This window comes from Chrysemys picta, chromosome 2, assembly GCF_011386835.1.
Source record: "Chrysemys picta bellii isolate R12L10 chromosome 2, ASM1138683v2, whole genome shotgun sequence".
Taxonomy (NCBI): domain Eukaryota; kingdom Metazoa; phylum Chordata; order Testudines; family Emydidae; genus Chrysemys; species Chrysemys picta.
This window is the reverse complement of record NC_088792.1, coordinates 103702766-103721231: the sequence shown is the minus strand read 5'-3', so window position 1 is coordinate 103721231 and position 18466 is coordinate 103702766. Positions and strand designations below refer to the sequence as shown.

The window sequence follows — 18466 nt, the reverse complement described above, 5'->3', positions numbered from 1 at the left end:
TTGTTTTGCCATATCCAGTTTGTGCTGTTTCTTATTTTTGTCCTTCCCCCACTTAATAACAATTCACCCCTTTGAACTAAATGGCTAAGATTTCAATGTAAGATCTTATATGCAGGCAACTGTGGAAGTTCCCTCACTGAGATCTGGCATGGCTAAACTGGTCCCAAATAGTTCATAACAATTTTGCGGTCTGGAACATCTGTTTTTGGATAGGTAGCCAGTGCATGAATAGCAGAGATTGCTACAAAATTGTTGGCTAGGCCAGAGTTTTTCTGCTAAGTCCATACCTCAACTATTTAGTGAGCTTAAATCTCCATCTTTGAGAGACTTCACCCATGACAGAACCAGTGGGCCAGCACCAAAATCCTCAGAGCAGATGACAGTGAGATCTCCTTTATTTCTAAGCAGGTTGTAAGTAGAGTCATGACATCTTGAAAGAGCTGGGAAGCAGCCAAGCCTAGTTTGCTTTGTAAAAGATATGTGGCTTACAGAACATGAAACAAGAATGTCCTTAGAAATGGCAGACCACCTTCTGGCTAGCTGTGACTAAGTTTGCCATAGAGGGCTGCTCTTGATGCAGAACATGTGTGAAGCTTCCTAAGCTGTATATATTACAGTCACAAACACCTTTTGGGTTAGCTTCATTGTCTCAGAACACCATATGGAGAATATCTTTGGCCACCTGCCATTTATGAAGCATGCCCAGAAATGCCTACTAAACAGCATTTCCACGTGATGTTTTTGACAAACACACACAAAGCAGTACAAAAGTGGAGGCCTGTTGCATTCACACCTGCCTACCTGATTTCTTATGAATGTTAACTGTCCACTGACAGGACCTGCCAGAGTTGACATGACAGTGCATGAGTACCAACACCTGTTCTTTTCAGAAACGTTATTCTAGCGATTCCAAAGCTTTCACTAACAGGGGAATCATATACAAATCAAATCCAAATGAGAGTACATTGGATCTTGAGAACTGAAGGCTACTGTAGATTATTTGCTTTATTAAAATGCACCCCAGTCCAGAGTGCATGTGCAGACTTTCCCAATACACTAAATATTATTATTATTTATTAATTAATTATAATTATTAATAATAATTTTTAAAGATCAGCTACAGCTAGATGGAAGCTAGAGGGGGAAAAGAATTTATTGGAAAAGATTTAGGATTTAAAAAAAAAAATTAATCTAAGTTTTCCTGGTAAAAAATACACACAGTTGACTAAGGTTCCCATTCTAGAATGTTATTTCCAGTCATCTGATGTACTGCAGGCTATATAGTTAGAGATAATCATTACCTGTGGTGAGTAGCATATTCCACTGCCAACTAATTGTAAGGATACTTAGCACTGTATCAGAGCAAGCCCTCAAGTTCTTTATCTTGCCAGAACTCATCTGCTACAGCAGCAACTTATGCTATGCTACTGCCAACCTAAAAATACATTGGGAGAAGGAGAAGAAGTAGGTGTAATTTATCTGCCCTCTGATGGATGTCATCTTGTACTCCAAAAACAATTTGAAATTCAGCATCACATCAAAAAGGTGGCATTTAACATTCTGCAATATAAACCTTCAACAATTATTACCCTGCCATAGTGTTAGCTTGCTGCTTTTGCTGTATACTGTACATAAAACAGGTGGAATATTTGTATGCAGTTCCTTCATTAGCTCATTTAATTGTGCCAGAGACTAATATGATTAGTACTGGGGAATATATCAGGTACATATGAATAGATGCACACTTCCCACTAAGGCTAATGGATGCAACAGAAAAAAAGAATTTGATTATAAGGTTTTATTTACCTCAAATTTCATGCAAAATTTCATTTTCCCTCTGAATAATTTTAATATATAAAAGGGGATCCTAAACTAAGATGAGCTCATGAAAACACTCATTTTACAGTACTGTCTCACTAAATTCTTATTACATGATATGTTTATTTGTTTGTAAAAACAATTAAAGTATGTGCACATTATATAAAGTATAACAAACTGACTAGTATATTCATACAGGTATCTTATTTTCCATGTGTATCTTTGAGGAGGGATGGAAGAAGCATTAGTGATAAATAATACAGCAGCTTTAAAGTCCTTCCTTATAGAAAGTAGTGCATTTCATGCAATTACCCTCACTTGCTAAGAGACTACAAGACACATGATTCTTAACTGTATGAATAAATGTAGAACTAAAATAAACTCAACACAGCAGGACACAGAGAATTCAAATGCCTAAAAGTGACACTGAACTACAGGGTGTCAGAAGCCCAGTGCTGTGAAACCCTTTAAACAAAATGTGAGACTTATGAGACTGTATGTCTTTCATTCCCCTGTCTACAGTACTTTTATCGTTAAAAATATTTCTACAGTGCCCATCACATTAAGAAATATTAGCTGAGAGAGCCTGTCATTATGAAATTCAAACAGGAGGCCAAATATTGCCCTTGATCCATACATTCAACTCCTTTGGGTGTCAGAGGGACTTTTTCAATGGATCAGTGTCAGCAGACAACTAGCAATATTTTAAAATAGGATTCCAGTTACAGGAAGCTCCACTGAAGTGTAAATATTATTTTATTTTCATGGGAAGAACAAGTCCTTGGATTCTATAAAAGCAACCATAAAACAAGTCATTGTTCATAGCTGAATTCCTGTTTGAAGGAGCTTCACAGATAGTTCTGTGAGGGGAGGGGAGAGCTAACAAATAACCAGTTACCACATGACTACTAGATTTCATGGAGAGGTAGAGGACAAATAACTAAACTGGAAATGCCAGGAAGCTACAGGGTCTATTATTCCTTAGATGTAGGAAGGACAGGACACCTTACTGGAACTCTGGAGTTGTCGTCGATCCTTCGAGGTCAAGGATGATCCCTTTCACAGGTTTTATTTTTAATGGGTCCTTTGGTGACTGAGAAGTCCAATCCTTGAGCCACAGGCTCGTTGGCAGACATTGCAGGTGGTGATGGAAGACAGGGTTGGGCTAGGATTGCTGTGTGACCATTGTCTCTCTTTTCTGGCATTTTTCTGAGACCAGGGTAAGGCGATTTTCCTCAAAAGTGGACGTTGCCTCTTGGACAAGTCTTCGCCAGTTATCCTTATCATGGGCTGCCATCTTCCAGTGTGTGGTGTCAATGCCACATCTCTTGATGTTTATCTTGAGGGTGTCTTTAAAGCATTTCTTTTAGCCTCCCTGTTTCCTTTAAAAGAGAACTGGATACATTCATGGTGGTTAAGTCCATTAATCGCTATTAGCCAGGATGGGTAAGGAATAGTGTCCTTAGCCTCTGTTTGTCAGAGGATGGAGATGGATGGCAGGAGAGCGATCACTTGATCATTGCCTGTTGGTCCACTCCCTCTGGGGCACCTGGCATTGGCCACTGTCGGTAGACAGGATACTGGGCTAGATGGACCTTTGGTCTGACCTGGCATGGCCGTTCTTATGTTCTTTCTCCTTTGGTGAGTTGGGCATAAAGCAGTTTTGATAAGCATACATCAGGCATGCGCACACAGCACCCGCCCCACCTCAGCTGGTGCTGGATAATCAGGGCCTCAACATTGAAGATGTTGGCCTCTGTGAGGACGCTGACATTAGTACGATGATCCTTCCACTTTATGTTGAGGATCTTCTGAAGAAAGTGCTGGTACTAGCATTCCAGGTGTTTTCTATAGGTCACCCAAGTCTCTCAGCCATAGAGGAGAGTTGGGATTACCACCACTTTATAAACTAAAAATCTAGTATGTCTAGTGTAATCTAAAAGTCTTCCAGGAACTCTGGAGTAGGACTGGCTGGAAAACAAGAATTCTGTTTCACAAAAAAATAAAGGAGGTTTTGAAATTTGTTTTTGTCCTAGAATGGAACAAAGAGCCCTTTTTGCAATTTCACAAGAGAAAAAAAAAAAACCAACCCACCTCAGAACAGCTAATAGGTGATCATCCTAGCCAATAGGCTGACATGTGAGACACCCAAGTTCAAATCCCTATTCCAAATCGGAGACTTGAACTTGGTTCTCCCCTATGTCAGGTGAGTGTCCTAACCATTGAGTTATTGGCTGTTGTGGGGTGGGAGTGCTCTCCCCCTCCTACACCTCAGAAAGGTGCTGAGAGGATTAAATCCATGAATGATTGTGAGGCGCCCAGATATAAAGGTGATTAGGGACTTATAAATCCCTTGATACATAGTGGGATGTCACTTTCAAGAATTAAGACAATTCAGAACCCAGTAATATCTACTTTGATCTGAAAGATAGGTAAAGTGATTAATCCCCCTGTGCACATCTACATTCAAAGATTACAAAAAAGGAGCTGCCACCTGTTGATCAATCTCTAATATTTTTTAAAGGTAGAAAGCTACTTTGGGAACCAAGTTCTCTGTTGAAAAGTGGTTGCTTTAGTCGTGTGTTTTTTGTACCCAGAAGAACTCTTCAATAGCTCTTAGGAGGAGTAATGAGGGGTTTTTGCTGTCATGTGTATGGTGAGAATACATCATAGAATCATCACTGCAGAACTGAGATGGGGGTTACTGTCTGAGATATTCCAAGCTGTATGTAATGGTAGATAGATGTATGGAACATGGGGACGTAACAAGAATGGGGACTGCTTGGGAGTAACTAAAGCCCCTCTTGAAAAAATGAGGTAGTTAACATAAAAGATCTGGCCAGCTAAAAAACTTCAGTACAGCCAAGTGAAGTCAGAACTTCAGAGAACATTCAGCTGTAGCAATGCAAGCCACTGGGGAGAAGCAAGCACAGCTGCAAGTTTGATAAGACAACCTGGGATGGCTGTGGGACCTTCCAGGACAGGTCTGTTTTGTGTGTGATGCATGACTACAGTTATAGTCTATGGACTAGCACCATAATGACGGAATATTTTTCTAGCTCTGTTTTTCCTGTCCCTGAACAGTGATAAGTCAGGGACAAGAAGTAGAGCCAGATCATGGGACAGGTTTGGATTAAAGCCAGGCTAGAACTTTGATTAACTCACCCGCCTCTAGTGAAAGCATATTAAATAAAGTTACAGGAGAATAGCAAGAGAAGCAGAACATTCTTTTATTTAAATATATGAGACAAATGAATATTTAACTTCACCTCCTACAAACCTCCAAGTCAAGGATTTTCTATTCTAACAAATACAACCACATTGTCACAATCCTTTCTGGACACAGATGCATGTGCCAGGGATTTAACATGGTACTGTAACAATGCAAGGTCAGGCTTTTCATCTTTAGATAATGAATTCTCAGTCATATTGAAGACCCGTATTTCATTTGGAAAGAGAAACATTGCCTCTGACCATTTACTTGGTTTAAAACAAATTTAACTGGACCCTTGAAATATACCAAGGGTAACTCAAATCAATAACATTTTTAATTCATTTCCTCCTCCCAACCCTCACTCATGCACTTTTTCCCCTGCTGCCCCTCCTTGTTAACCAGTGTTAGGACCCAGCAGAGCTGCATGTTAATTACTAATGACCCACCTAAGCAGAGGGACTTGTTAGATTCTACCATTAATATAAGAAAGGTGGGAATAGCCCTCTGGGACGAGAAACGAAGTTTGAGACAGACAAACATCTTCAGGGACAGAAGCCCTAGAGGCAGCCAGGCCTATGGAGAAGACTTAGTTTGGATAACCATTTTTTTCCTCACTGTCTCCCACATGCCATCCTCATTTATATCTCAAAACCTTTGGGACTTCAAAGCCTTTCTTTGATTTTAAAGCATTGCTTGCATGTTCTGTGCTAGCTTGATAGATACTTTCCAAAGCCAGTAATAATGATTGCAGTAATTTTAAGACAACAGCCAAGGATTGCTTATGAGAAAACCAGCAGTTTTTCCCAGGTTGGACTAATTTGAACATCAGTCCAAGTGTACCTTCTATTTATTTCCAAGATGTTCAGTCCTTTTGGCCTCTTGCTGAAGAGTATAACAAAGCCATTACATTTATGGCTTTTAATGTCTTTTGAAGATTCTGCAGGTTGTACTAGGGCTAGCTGGAGTAGATAGCCTCTGCCATGTGTATAGGAGAGATTAGGGTTACACTTTTCTCTGAGCAAAGCTTCCACTCCTATAACCTGAACATTTAGAATGCATCTACTGGCCTACCACAACATCAAGATAACGTACACTATGACTTAATACTTGATCCCTATTTGTATTGGTGCATTCATCAGCCATGTATGCACATTTTTTGAATATGGTGAGAGAATTCTTAACTTTTTCAACTGCTGTCTTTCACTGTTGCATCACTTGCTTCTAGACAGTCAGCTGAGTCTTTTGCAGAAAAATAGCGAGCATTTGCCAGTCTTGTTCGGAACCAGTGTCCAACTTCAGGATTAACAAGTGACAATGCATTTAACATTGGCCTCCAGTTTTTAGTGTGTGGTATCTCTTGCTTAAATAGAAAGTATGATGCAACAGCCATGTTGGTTCACATAAACTGAGTTGTGTCCCCAGCATTGTTAACAGCCTCATTAAGTGCTTCTAAAATTGTCTTTGACAGTCACTGGCTTATAAGGCTTTCTGCATGGTGATGCAGTCCAGAGGCATGGTGTTTTGCAGCCTTTTCATGTAGGTTGTCAGTATTGGCTTGGCTGATCAGTCTGGCAAACCAAACTCCTCCACTTTTACGATATAAATCCACGATATGTCCACATCTTGAATACCGCATGCAGTTCTGGTCACCCCATCTCAAAATTATTAATATATACACATACATACACACACACACGCGCATCCCTCTACCTCGATATAATGCTACCCAATATAACACGAATTCAGATTGAACACAGTAAAGCAGTGCTCCGGAGGGGTGGGGCTGCGCACTCCGGTGGATCAAAGCAAGTTCAATATAACACAGTTTCACCTATAATGCGGTAAGAGGACAGCGTTATATCGAGTTAGAGGTGTATGTGTGTATATATATATATGAGAATGAGAGGAATTGGAAAAGGAACAGAGAAGGGCAACAAAAATGATTAGGGGTGTGGAACAGATTCCATATGAGGAGAGATTAAAAAGACTGGGACTTTCAGCTTGGAAAAGAGACGACTAAGAGGGGATATGATAGAGGCCTATAAAATCTTGACTGGTGTGGAGAAAATGAATAAGCAAGTGTTATTTACCCCTTCACTTAACACAAGAACCATGAGTCACCCAATGAAACTAATAGGCAGCAAGTTTAAAACAAACAAAAGGAGGTATTTCTTCGCACAGTACACAATCACCTGTGGAACTTTTTGCCAGGGATGTTATGAAGGCCAAAATTATAACAGGGTTCAAAAAAGAAATAGATAACCTCCATGAACTTATCTCCATCAATGGCCATTAGCCAGGATGGGCAGGGATGCAACTCCATGCTGAGTGTCCCTAGCCCAGTTTCCCAGAAGCTGGGAGTGGATGACAGGGGGACAGATAACTTGATTCCCTGTTCTGTTCATTCCCTCTGAAAGCACCTGGCATTGGCCACTGTCAGAAGACAGAATACTGGGGTAGATGGACCTTTGATTAGATCCAATATAGCTGTTCTTACATAAAAATTAATTATAATAAAGTTTAGTACAGAAACGCTCCAAGATAATGACCTCTCGAGATAGCGATGATGTGAGAGAACGACCTTGGCAAATAATGCATTTTAAAAATCTTGGCCTACTAGGAAACATATTTATATAAATTTCCCACTCACAAATCTAGCATTCTGGAGTGAAATCACTAAAACATAGTCCAACAAACAAATGCTTTGGCTGCTGCTGTTCATTGTGCCACTGTTCACTCCACCACTCCATCCCGAATGGCCCTGTACCGTCACCTGCCACTGTGACTTCTGCAAGTCCTCCCAGCTCAGTGATTTCAGCTCTCAATGGGGGAACCTCACTGCTGGTGCAGGCTGGACTATCTCTTCCACAGAAACACTGTCCCACAGCACATCTAAGCACTTAGACCTGATGATCAGTGATTTCAGCTCTAGTGGTCACTTAAACCAAAAGACTCTCTATGGAGCCTAATCAGCTCGATCTCTAAACAGGAGAGAGGGACAGGTCAAATAGTGCCTGCGACTGTTAGGCAGAGCCCACCTCACCAAGAAAAACACCTGTGCCCCACCCTCTCTCTCTTCACTAGAATATGGCATCCAAACCTCCTGCTTAGCGAGTGCAGTTCAGTTGAGGGTGACCAGTGCTTAATTTGTAATGAAAGAGGTGCCAGGGCTCAAGCAAGTTTATTACTTTAATAACTGATGTGACAAGCCCAGAGTCCCAGGGCTATAAACTGCCAAGCCTAGAGGTGCCGCCCCTGGCAAGCCCTAGCACAAATTACACACCAAGAGAGACCCCCTCATTCAGGCAGGCTAAGTACAGTTCTGCTGCTCTTTGCTCATACAACAAGGATAACAACATTTCATGACCCCCACTTTCAAAACTAAAGTGATTTGTAACCCAGCAGCAGCCAAAATGGATCACGTGGGCATCAAAGCTCTGTCTGCTGGATACTTAGGCAGAGTAGATGTGTTCATGTAAATACAGTCTGGTCCTAAAGCTTTTCCTCCCCACCCCCTGGCTCATAACTAGCTGTCAGGGGAGAGCTCATTCAGACCTTGCTTACAAATCAGAATTTGTAATTATTAGGAAGGCCAATATAGCCAAAACAAATGTGTCGACACTGTGATAAATAACAGCTGTATGAGGAACCCATTATGCATTCTCAGGTACAAGTATTTTTGCATATATTGCATATGCTTTTAAAGTGTGTATTAATGTTTCAATTTTAATTCAAATTTCCAACCGACTAAATTATCAACCGACCACTGGGGAGGGAGTTGGGAAAATTCGGGGGGGGGGGGGGGGAGAGCGGGAGTGGAGGGAAATCCCAGCAGATATTGCTGAACTATTAGGGGATAATCATTGTATCTTCCACATTACAATGAAAATATTTCCTAAAAACAGTTGAGTGAGACATGATTTATGGCGGGTGTTTATCAACATAGCAGAAAAATAATATGAAATTCATTAATATCTATGAAGCAGAATTTGAATGCTTATCTAACAGTATGTTCCATGCTACGTGACACCTTTAGAGTCAGCTCTTTCAGGAATATTAAACTGGGGAGAAAGGCACCTTACTGACTTGCAGAAAGAAAAATGAGGTAGAGGGTGAGGTCTGTGTTGTGATAGATTTTACCTATGCTGCAGAAATTGTACAATATCAGCACTTTCACATTACAAACATGTGCTGCACCTGGATCCTGAACAAACAAAGCACAACATGAGACTCTCCCTTGATGACTTACTTTTGATGAAATCACTGAGCCAATTCAGAAAGCTGGAATCACAAAAGCACTAGCCTGAATAGGTCAGTTTACCTCTGCTACAATTACTTTTTTCCTCAGTGAAGGCTGCCTATTTTATCAATAGCTCTGTCAACAGTTGAAACCCTCTCAATCTCAGCTTGTTGAATGTAAACAAGTCACCTGCATTTAAAGATCAAAACAAGATTTGTTCAGGTAGAGATGAGATCCTGGATGAAACAAATACCATTCCCCATTCGCTTTCCTTAACCTACAGCTGGGGAAAGTGTAGACAATGCTCAAACAGAGGACCAGAATAAGAGACATCAAGGGAATTTAATAGTGTATATATAGTAATAATACCTCGTTCTTACATAGCATTTTCCATCAGTAGCGCTCAAAGTGTTTCATAATCTTCACAACACCTTTATACGGGAGGCAAATATTATGATCCCCATTTTACAGATGGAAACTGAGGCACAGAAAGACTAAGTGATTTGCTGAAGGTCACACAGGAAGTCTGTGGGAAAGCAGGGAATTTAATCCAGGTTTCCCAAGGGCTAGGCTAGTGCCCTAACCACTGGATCATCCCCTTGGAGCATCAATTGGTCTATTTTAGAGTCTATTGAAAATGTTATAAGAGCATTCATTTAATGCCCATATAGTTTGTAAAAATATAAATTCATATACACATCAGCTAGGTTTCCTGACGGTAGCATGGCAGAAATGGGTCTAAGCAAAGGACTGGCTGTGGGCAAGGGCCTTGTGCATGAGCTCAGGAAGGTTGAACTGTGCACAGAGGGCAATAGAGTCAAGGTGTGCATGTGAGAGATGGAAAAATGGGTAGTTGAGGTGAACATGAGTGGAGTTTCCCTTTCAGCAAGGGAGGTGGCAACAAAAGCTAAGACATGGCCCTAGCACTCTGTGGGTGCACAGCCCAGACAGTGTTCTGCACTTAGCTGAGCTCTAGAGGATCCAGGAGAGGATACCACCCCCAGAGCAGCAGGCCCAGAGGCAGAGGCTTCACCCTTGCTCTAGCTAGGGTGACCAGACGTCCCGATTTTATTGGGACTGTCCCGATATTTACTTGTTTGTCCCGCATCCCGACCGAGGTTTGGTCGGGACACTGGACAAAGAAGCAATTTTTGCCCTCCGCTCTGGCTCGCACCCCCCCCCCGCCCCCTCCTTTCCCATTGGATAGCTCCCCAAATCCCCGCCCTGGCCCTACCTCTTCCCCACGCATGCCGCTTGCGTGCTGATCAGCTGTATGGTGGCGGCGCAAGCGCTGGAGGGAGGCTGGACATCAGCGTGTGTGACGCGGCTGCCATGAAGATTAAGAAGGTGGTGCGGTGCAGCAGCTGCGCCTGGAGGCCAGCGGAGGAGGGATGTGTGGAGGGGGGATGGAGGGAGGAGTGTCGGGCAGTTGCTTCGAGTCCGCGCCTCTCTCTTAGCACGGCAGCTGTTGGGGGCCTGGGGTGCGGGCGCTGTAACCCAAAACCTCCCGCCCATGAGTGGAGCGGAGGCGGCGGGGGAAGAAGGAAGCGGCTTGGCTCGGCAGTCCCACACACACCAAGGGGGGGGAGCGCTCCAGTTTGTTCACTGGAACTTATGGCAGCTACAGGGTGGGGAAGGGGGGGGGGGGGGCTGTGACTCCTTTGCGGGGCTCTCCCGGCCCTGGGTGGGTTCTCGCTGTCCCCGGCTCCTGCGGCCTTCCCGGCCCCACCCCCCCCCGGGACTTTGCCTCCTGCACCAGCCTTTGTGTGCGGAGGCGGGACAAGCCCGTGCCGGGAGGGAGGCTGGCTTTTAGGGCAGAGGAGCAGCCGAGCGCTGCATCTCTGATTGCAGAGCTGGGGGCCCAGCCAGCGGCTGCAGAGGGTTGCAGCGGGGCGGGGGCACACTCTGGTGGCCTTTTTTTTTTTTTTTGCTCCGCCCCCCTGGCGTCCCGATATTTCATCTTTGGCATCTGGTCACCCTAGCTCTAGCATACATGGGAACATGGGCAAAGGGGAGCAATGGCTATGAGTATTGGGCGCTGTTCCTTTAAGGGCTGTGCTTCGCAGCCAGAGTCTGGACAGGGCACCATCATTATGAAAGCCAGTTGGAATCAGAAACCAAATAAAGCAGAGCTCCTGCAAGCACTGAGTGACCACTGACATCACATGATACCAAGAGTAAAAAGGAACCAAGATTATATCTGTTTATCAGAACAGTTAAAAAGCCACACTGGAGCTGAAATTCAGGAAATGTGGAAAACTGAAGAAGGTTTAGTGAGCACTTGACTCTGCATTTCATTGGGTGCCAGCAAAGAAGATGACAGTCAGAAATAAGGCTACTTTTGACAATAGCTGGCTCTGAGGCATTTGATGTTTCAGTTTTAAAGGGGAGGCTAATTATGAAACTAGTACAGAAATTTGAGTACTGCACTCCATGTACAAGACAGAGAGATGTTTTTAAAACAGAGTACAAAAAGGAGGTGAAACCACAGAGGAGACAGAGAGACAGAGAGAGAGAAACACACACACACCCTACCTGAAAGACTTAGAATTAACCCTGGACAAACCATTTAGAAGTTGCCAAGCAAAAGAAGACACCCTGTCCAGAATAAATCTTACAGAGGGGTAAGATTACAGGAGCAATCCCAGCAACTTCATCAGTTCTCCAGGTCCTAAGTATGGGAGCTATATAGAGCCACTTCTCTCCCCTCCTCTCTCATCCATTCTTTGACCCTCAGAAATGGGCAGACCAGTGCAGAGCTATCCTGTACATACAACAGGTTCAGAATTTGGTGCATTCATCTTAAACCAAAAGTTAATTCCAAGTTCTCTGGAGTTCTGTAAATTTTTGGCAGCTAGCTTGACTCCCATTAATCAGCAGGAAAATTAAACACTTAATTTTCACCTTTCATTATATAGGTGATTCAATAGCTCATGAGGAAAATAATTCTTTTGAGTTTTCAATAATTTCCTTCTGACTTACTTTATCAGTAGAACATTTTCTGACTTGGGAGATAAAGAGGTTTGTACACGCTTATCCAGAACCTCTTACCGCTAACAGTCCCAAACCTACTATCACAGATGGCAATGGGAGTTTTGCCCTTGGTTTAAGTGAACACAGGTTCAATGTCCATAGTGCAAGAGCGCCTTAAAAATGGCTGGTTTTTAAGACATCATCCTACATATGGTACACAGGGAAAGAGTTATATTGACCAATTTCCAATATAAAAATGTAATTGTTTTTTTTCCTCCAGATTTTCTAAGAACATGGACTGTAAGAGCATGCTTTCTCAAACATGCTTTCTATATAGCAGGTCTGTTCTATCTTGTTTCCTAGCATGTCCATTCATGTATTGTCAAAAATGTAAGATTTCAGTGAGGGTACATGTATAAACATCTGATGGTCTGATTTGTTCATTGCAAGTATGGCCAAATAATGCTCAATAATAAAAACTCATGCAAATCCAAAAGAAATAAAACACCTCACCCACAAATACCAAATTAGAAGGGTGGCAAGCTCAAAAAGTACAAATGCCGATATCCCACCACATGCACATTTCTTCGTGTGGTTTAAAATTGATGTTCTGACATTTCCACCATCCTACATATTTTGGGCCGTGTTCAAAATACATAGAGACAGCTGCACATCCATAGAGAGAGCCAGGTTTACATGAAATAGGGGAGTGATGTACTGGAAATTCAATTTTAGTAAAGAGAAGAGTTTCAGATTAGTAGCTTTCAGTAAGGGTCTGATAATCTATCTAGGGAAATAGACCACACATTTTACAAGAAAAATGAGCAGATGGTTCATTGGCACACCATTTTCTCTTTCCTCCCATCTCAGAGTGGGTAGGGGTAGATTGAGAGGTGGATGTTAGAGCGCAATATTTTATTTTGAAGGCAATCTAGAGCACAGATGGTCTTTTAGCTGGAACTAAATGCAACCAGGTTCAAAATCTCCCACTGACCGCAATCTCTCAGAATGGAGGAAGGCAAGTTACGAACCTGTACTTGAAGGGTTTTCTCTACATCTAACAAACCTAATAAAATAAAATGAGGTCAGAGGAACTCTTTTCCAACAGGTTCAGAATTTGCTGCATTCATCGTTCTCTGCCCATCTGTCAAACTGGGGCTTTAAAGCTGCCATTAAAAGAGGGGTGAGTCTGCTAGTCATATACTATAAACAGAGTCTGAAACTTTTGTTAAATATCCCAAAGTCTGTTTGGTAGTTTTAGGTGACAGATACTTGGACTTCTAATAATCAGAAATTAACGATGGATTACTGCCACTAATTCTGCCTTCTAATATACTTGTACGATTCTTATTTGAATTATATTCAAACTTTAATAAAAATGGGAAAAATAATTCAGGGCTATGTGTGGTATTTGGTACATGTGATGCAAAACAGTTTAGCTCAGCCCAATGCTGGAAATTCTCAGAGCTGGACAAATATCCCATGATCAATAGTTAACTTGATGGATCCAGCATCTTTTTGATGTGATTTTCTTCAGTGTATTAGTTATTTGAATTTTTTCCACTAGATACTCAAACAAATGGGGAACGAGAAAGGAAAACTCAAACTCTCCCACAGTCATCAAGAGTCTAGAAGCCCCAGCCGTCCAAGTTATTTAAAGCATTATCCTTTTAAGGAGGAGCAATTGGACTCCACTTCTTCTATGCAAAGGAAGCTGGTGGCAGCCCAAAGATTTCTGAACCAAATGAGATCATTAAATTTGGAGGTCAGGCACAAGGAGTCATTTCACTGATTCATCCCAAAATCCTAATGTTTGTTCTACACATAGAGATGTGACACAATGGACAGACAGAAACTGGACAAGTTAGGAACGTGTGTAAAATTGTTTTGTAGGCCCATCCTAAACAGCTTAGAACAGTAGGAAAAGAGATACTCCTTCCTTGGATTGGGTCCATGGAGGCGGTGGAGTCAGAGCACATGAGGCTTCAGCAGCCTGGAGGAACTGAAAGTGGCAGTCACTGGATAGCAAAGGAGCAGCAGGACATGAAGGTGGTTTCAACCTCAGAACTTGCCTGTTTTGAGAAATTCTGGATTGCAAATCCTCACAGAGAACTGGAGACTACCTTCATGTGAATCCCTGTGGAAAGCAAGCACCAAATTTGGCATGATTCTATGCATGAGCATGTGGAGGTGCCATAAGAAACTGCGGGGGACACAGAACAGTAACTAAAAATGAGATCAGCGATTCCTCTTTGACCTAATGAATGGCTAAGACAACAGATATTTTTGCAGAAAAGATGGTTGGCCTTAGTGTGCCCATAGAAAACAGCTTTTAGTTTATCACACCAAATGGAGATACAGCAAGTAGTGCTGAAGGGCCAGATGGCCTGGGTTTTTTATTGGCTTATGCAGTTGTTATTCTTGCAGATTAGATGGATCTCATCTTCACATAATAAAGTGTTATTTCGCACCAAGTTTCTGGGAACAGACAATTCTTCAGTAAGAAGAGATGGTACAATTACTGTAGGTGCCATCAGTTATTTATTTATTGTCATTGGTTTCCTCCCACTAAAGTGAGTCCTAATGAAATCAAGTCAAACCATTTGTCTGATCTACTGAGCCTGAGTCTGGAAGGAACAGATCTGGTCCAGCGATTTTCATAGGCTTTTGGAAAGTCTGTACACCCTGGGTGTAGCCTGATCTATAGATTATGTATTACTTATATTGATTACTTAAGAATTTCCAGTTATCACTTTGAGGATTGACAGGTTTGTTTTCCCAAGATCAAGCCCAGTATTATTAAAATTACCATATTATTTGGTTTCAGAGTAGCAGCCGTGTTAGCCTGTATCTGCAAAAAACAGGAGTACTTGTGCCACAAGTACTCCTGTTGTTTTTGCATATTATTTGGGAACCCTGATGTTTACAATTACAATACTCACACTATAGGAACTCTTCTATATTTACAAATAGTTTATTAATCCATTTAGCAAAGTCACAAACATTCTAACTCAGTAAAGTAGAGAGACACACTACTGAATGTACATTTGAACATACATGTACTCACACCATCTCTTGCAGGACAACCTGAAGTGCTAGCCATTGTCTTCTTCATTACCATCCTCATCTTCATGAGTGGCCATCATTCTGGAACCTCCCAAGGGCTACGTCTCTCTCTCTCCCCTACTGCCTCCAGCCTAGGATGCCACTTTTATAATATATTACTGACATTACCACGTCTAATACATATTCAATAGAGGTTTCTCTCCTCTTCCTTATTTGTATTGTCTCACCTTCCTAATGTTGAGGTTTCCTTCTATAGGTTAGAATATTAATGATCTCAACTTATTATCATGTACATCAGTTTCTTGCCATGAACTCTTGGGATTGGATGTTCTTTCCAAAAGCTGGTGTTAGCTCATGTTTCTGTGGTTGGCTGATGTCATTATGCACAAAATCCCCCCCACCACTCTATTTCCAGTTCCCCAAAAGTTAGGCTGTTTATCTGTGCCAGTGTTTGTAGGGCTCAAGCCAACTGCTCACGCTAATGTCTCACAGGATACAGGCCTGTAGGTTCTTTACATTATAGCTGAATATAATAATATTGATAAACTTGATATAATAAAGGCAAGGTAGCCCCATGGGCTACAAGAGGAAGTCAGGAGGAAGCAGTCCTTGCCCACAACTGCTTACATAGGTTGCACTGCAGGAGGAGAAAAGAGATATTATGCCCTTCCTATTCAGTGCGCCTACCTAAGGCCAGACTATCTCTGAGAGGGACTTTATAAAGGATAGGACAGGTGAGAAGTGTAGGAAGGTTTGCAGGTAAACAGAGCCATTAATAGTTCATTGATTCTGAAGCACCCTTAATGGTTTTCACTTAATATGTTTACATCGGTAATACAAGTTTATATCTTATTCTCCTAACTCCAGACACAGAAATATTGCATGCAAACAAATAGGATGGAACACATTCAGTAGATTATAAGATTTGTAATGATACCCTACAAGAGACCTTTTGCATAAAGCATATTCCAGTTACAGCATATTCACATTCATAAGCATATTTTCATAAAGCATATGGGATGCAACATCACACCGGGAGTTGCCATCGTTGAGATTTAATAATTTACTTGACAAATAAGAGCTAGAATAGGCTTCAATAGCGGTCTATAGGAGAATAATTTCCAGTTAAGGCGAATAAGTAGTTAGGATGCTCTGAAGGTGTATAGCTTGTAGAAATAAGAAATTACACAAAGGAATAGTTGACACTGGACATCAGAAAGAAGTTCCAAGAGTTAACATCTATTAGAGTTTCTCCCAAGGGAAGTGATGGAAACCCCATCTGAGTAAGCTCTTGGTTGGTGGCATGCACTTCCCTTCTCAGCAGCACCGTCTCCTACCTGCCGTTTATGGAGCCACGGAGTAATACAGAAATTGTGATGTCCACTGGCACTTGCACAGAGTAGATTCTTGGATCTTGTCTGCTCTTGAGAATCCATGCTAGATACAAGCAAAATTGGGTCTGATCATTTTATGTCTTTCTTATTTTAATACCTGTTATGTCTTTGACTAGACTCTCTACACACAAAGCTTATGTTTGTCTTTTCAGAAAAGCCTGGCTTGATAAATACACTTGGAGATAAGTTAAAATGCAAAGGGAACCTCAAGCTCTGAAAAAGAGATAACAAACATTACAGCTTGGATGCTTTCAACATTGGATGCTTTGCCCACTTCCTTAACCCTACAGACACAGAAGCTCTAGAATGTATAAATAATTTCTCTCATAAATACAAACACAGAGATGTCTTATATCCCCCCCCCCACCCCGAGTCATCAACTGTCAAAAACAAGCCATTGACCTACATAGTGCCATGATAAAGGCACCTCTGTGGTGAGCTGCTGTCCAAATGCTTTTATCATGCAGAAGTAGTGGTATGAAAGTTACTCCTAAATGCAGCCATTGCTTCCCCATGGAAACCTCAATGCAAACTGCAAAGTCTTCAGAGCGGACAATAAATTCATGTTCAAGTCACAACTGGCTTAATGGGCTTTTTACTATTCATTGCGGAGAGGGGGTAGGAGTTTCTCCTGAACATCACATTTTGCTGCACCCCAGATCGTATCAGTCATATACTCATAAACAGAATGAGTAGGAGCAAGGGGGCATTTTGCCAGCCAAAGCATACGGAGCTATGATTAGCTTCATTTCATGAAGCTAACAATAATGAGATGGATGGGATATATTTATTAAATATTAATGACACATTTACTTAGCTGCAACTTCCTCCCACATGCCTAAAAAGCTCAAGGAGCCTTCCCAGTTTCTTCCTCACCCACTTTTCTTACATGCTGCAGCATACAGGGGGGAGGGATAGCTCAGTGGTTTGAGCATTGGCCTGTTAAACCCAGAGTTGTAAGTTCAATCCTTGAGGGGGCCACTTAGGGATCTAGGGCAAAATCAGTACTTGGTCCTGCTAGTGAAGGCAGGGGGCTGGACTCAATAACCTTTCGGGGTCCCTTCCAACTCTATGAGATAGGTATATCTCCACTAATCTAGATGGCATTTAGAGAGAATGCCTCCTTTCAGGAAAATATTGTACTTTAGTTACTAACATCTAACTTTGTGAGTGCAGACGGCATTGGTCTCAGACATTCAAATGTTTCCTCTGCACCATCCTCTTGGGTCTGTATGACAGGCTCCCTTCTCCACCCTTTGCACCAGCAAAAAGAGGCTCAGTGCTTTCAAGCTGATAAACACCAGTGTGTTATTTATTGGGTCCCCACCACAAGTACAGCCTTGTGCAGCACCATACAATTAGAAGTAAACTTCCCCTTACCTACTCTGGAGAAAGCTCTCCTCAGATTAAGATGCTAGCTCCCCTAGCTGCTACCAGCCTTCTTCTTTGTACTGCCTTCCTGTCCTTTAACTGTTCCCAGCTGATGAGTTGATTGCTTTCATTAGCTCACCCACCTCCTGCCTAATTGCCACTAAGCACCCATCTCCCAATTAAGTCCACTCCAGGAGGAAATAGCTAGTACCTTAGTGACCAGGCTGTAGGGTCAGCTCTAGGCTCCTAGCACTCTATTAGTCTTAAAAACTGGGTAAAAAAACTCAGATGATCAAGTGCCTCATGAAATTACTGCTAGTCCTTGCTTTCAGTAGGGCTGAAAACATTATAATAGGCAAAACCAGAATGGCTTTACAAAACTTCTTCAAT

At 42.0% G+C, this 18466-nt stretch overlaps 1 long non-coding RNA gene across 1 annotated transcript in view; it reads right to left on the bottom strand.

Moving 5' to 3' along the window:
* LOC135981108 (uncharacterized) overlaps positions 1-18220 on the bottom strand; it is a 75307-nt gene extending 57087 nt beyond the window's left edge. Inside the window, exons 1-2 of the long non-coding RNA XR_010598070.1 lie at positions 18086-18220; positions 16649-16748 (exon numbers count right to left, since the gene is read on the bottom strand). This is a non-coding gene — a long non-coding RNA (uncharacterized LOC135981108). The remainder of the gene's footprint in view (positions 1-16648; positions 16749-18085) is intronic.
* Between the last annotated feature and the right edge of the window lie 246 nt (positions 18221-18466).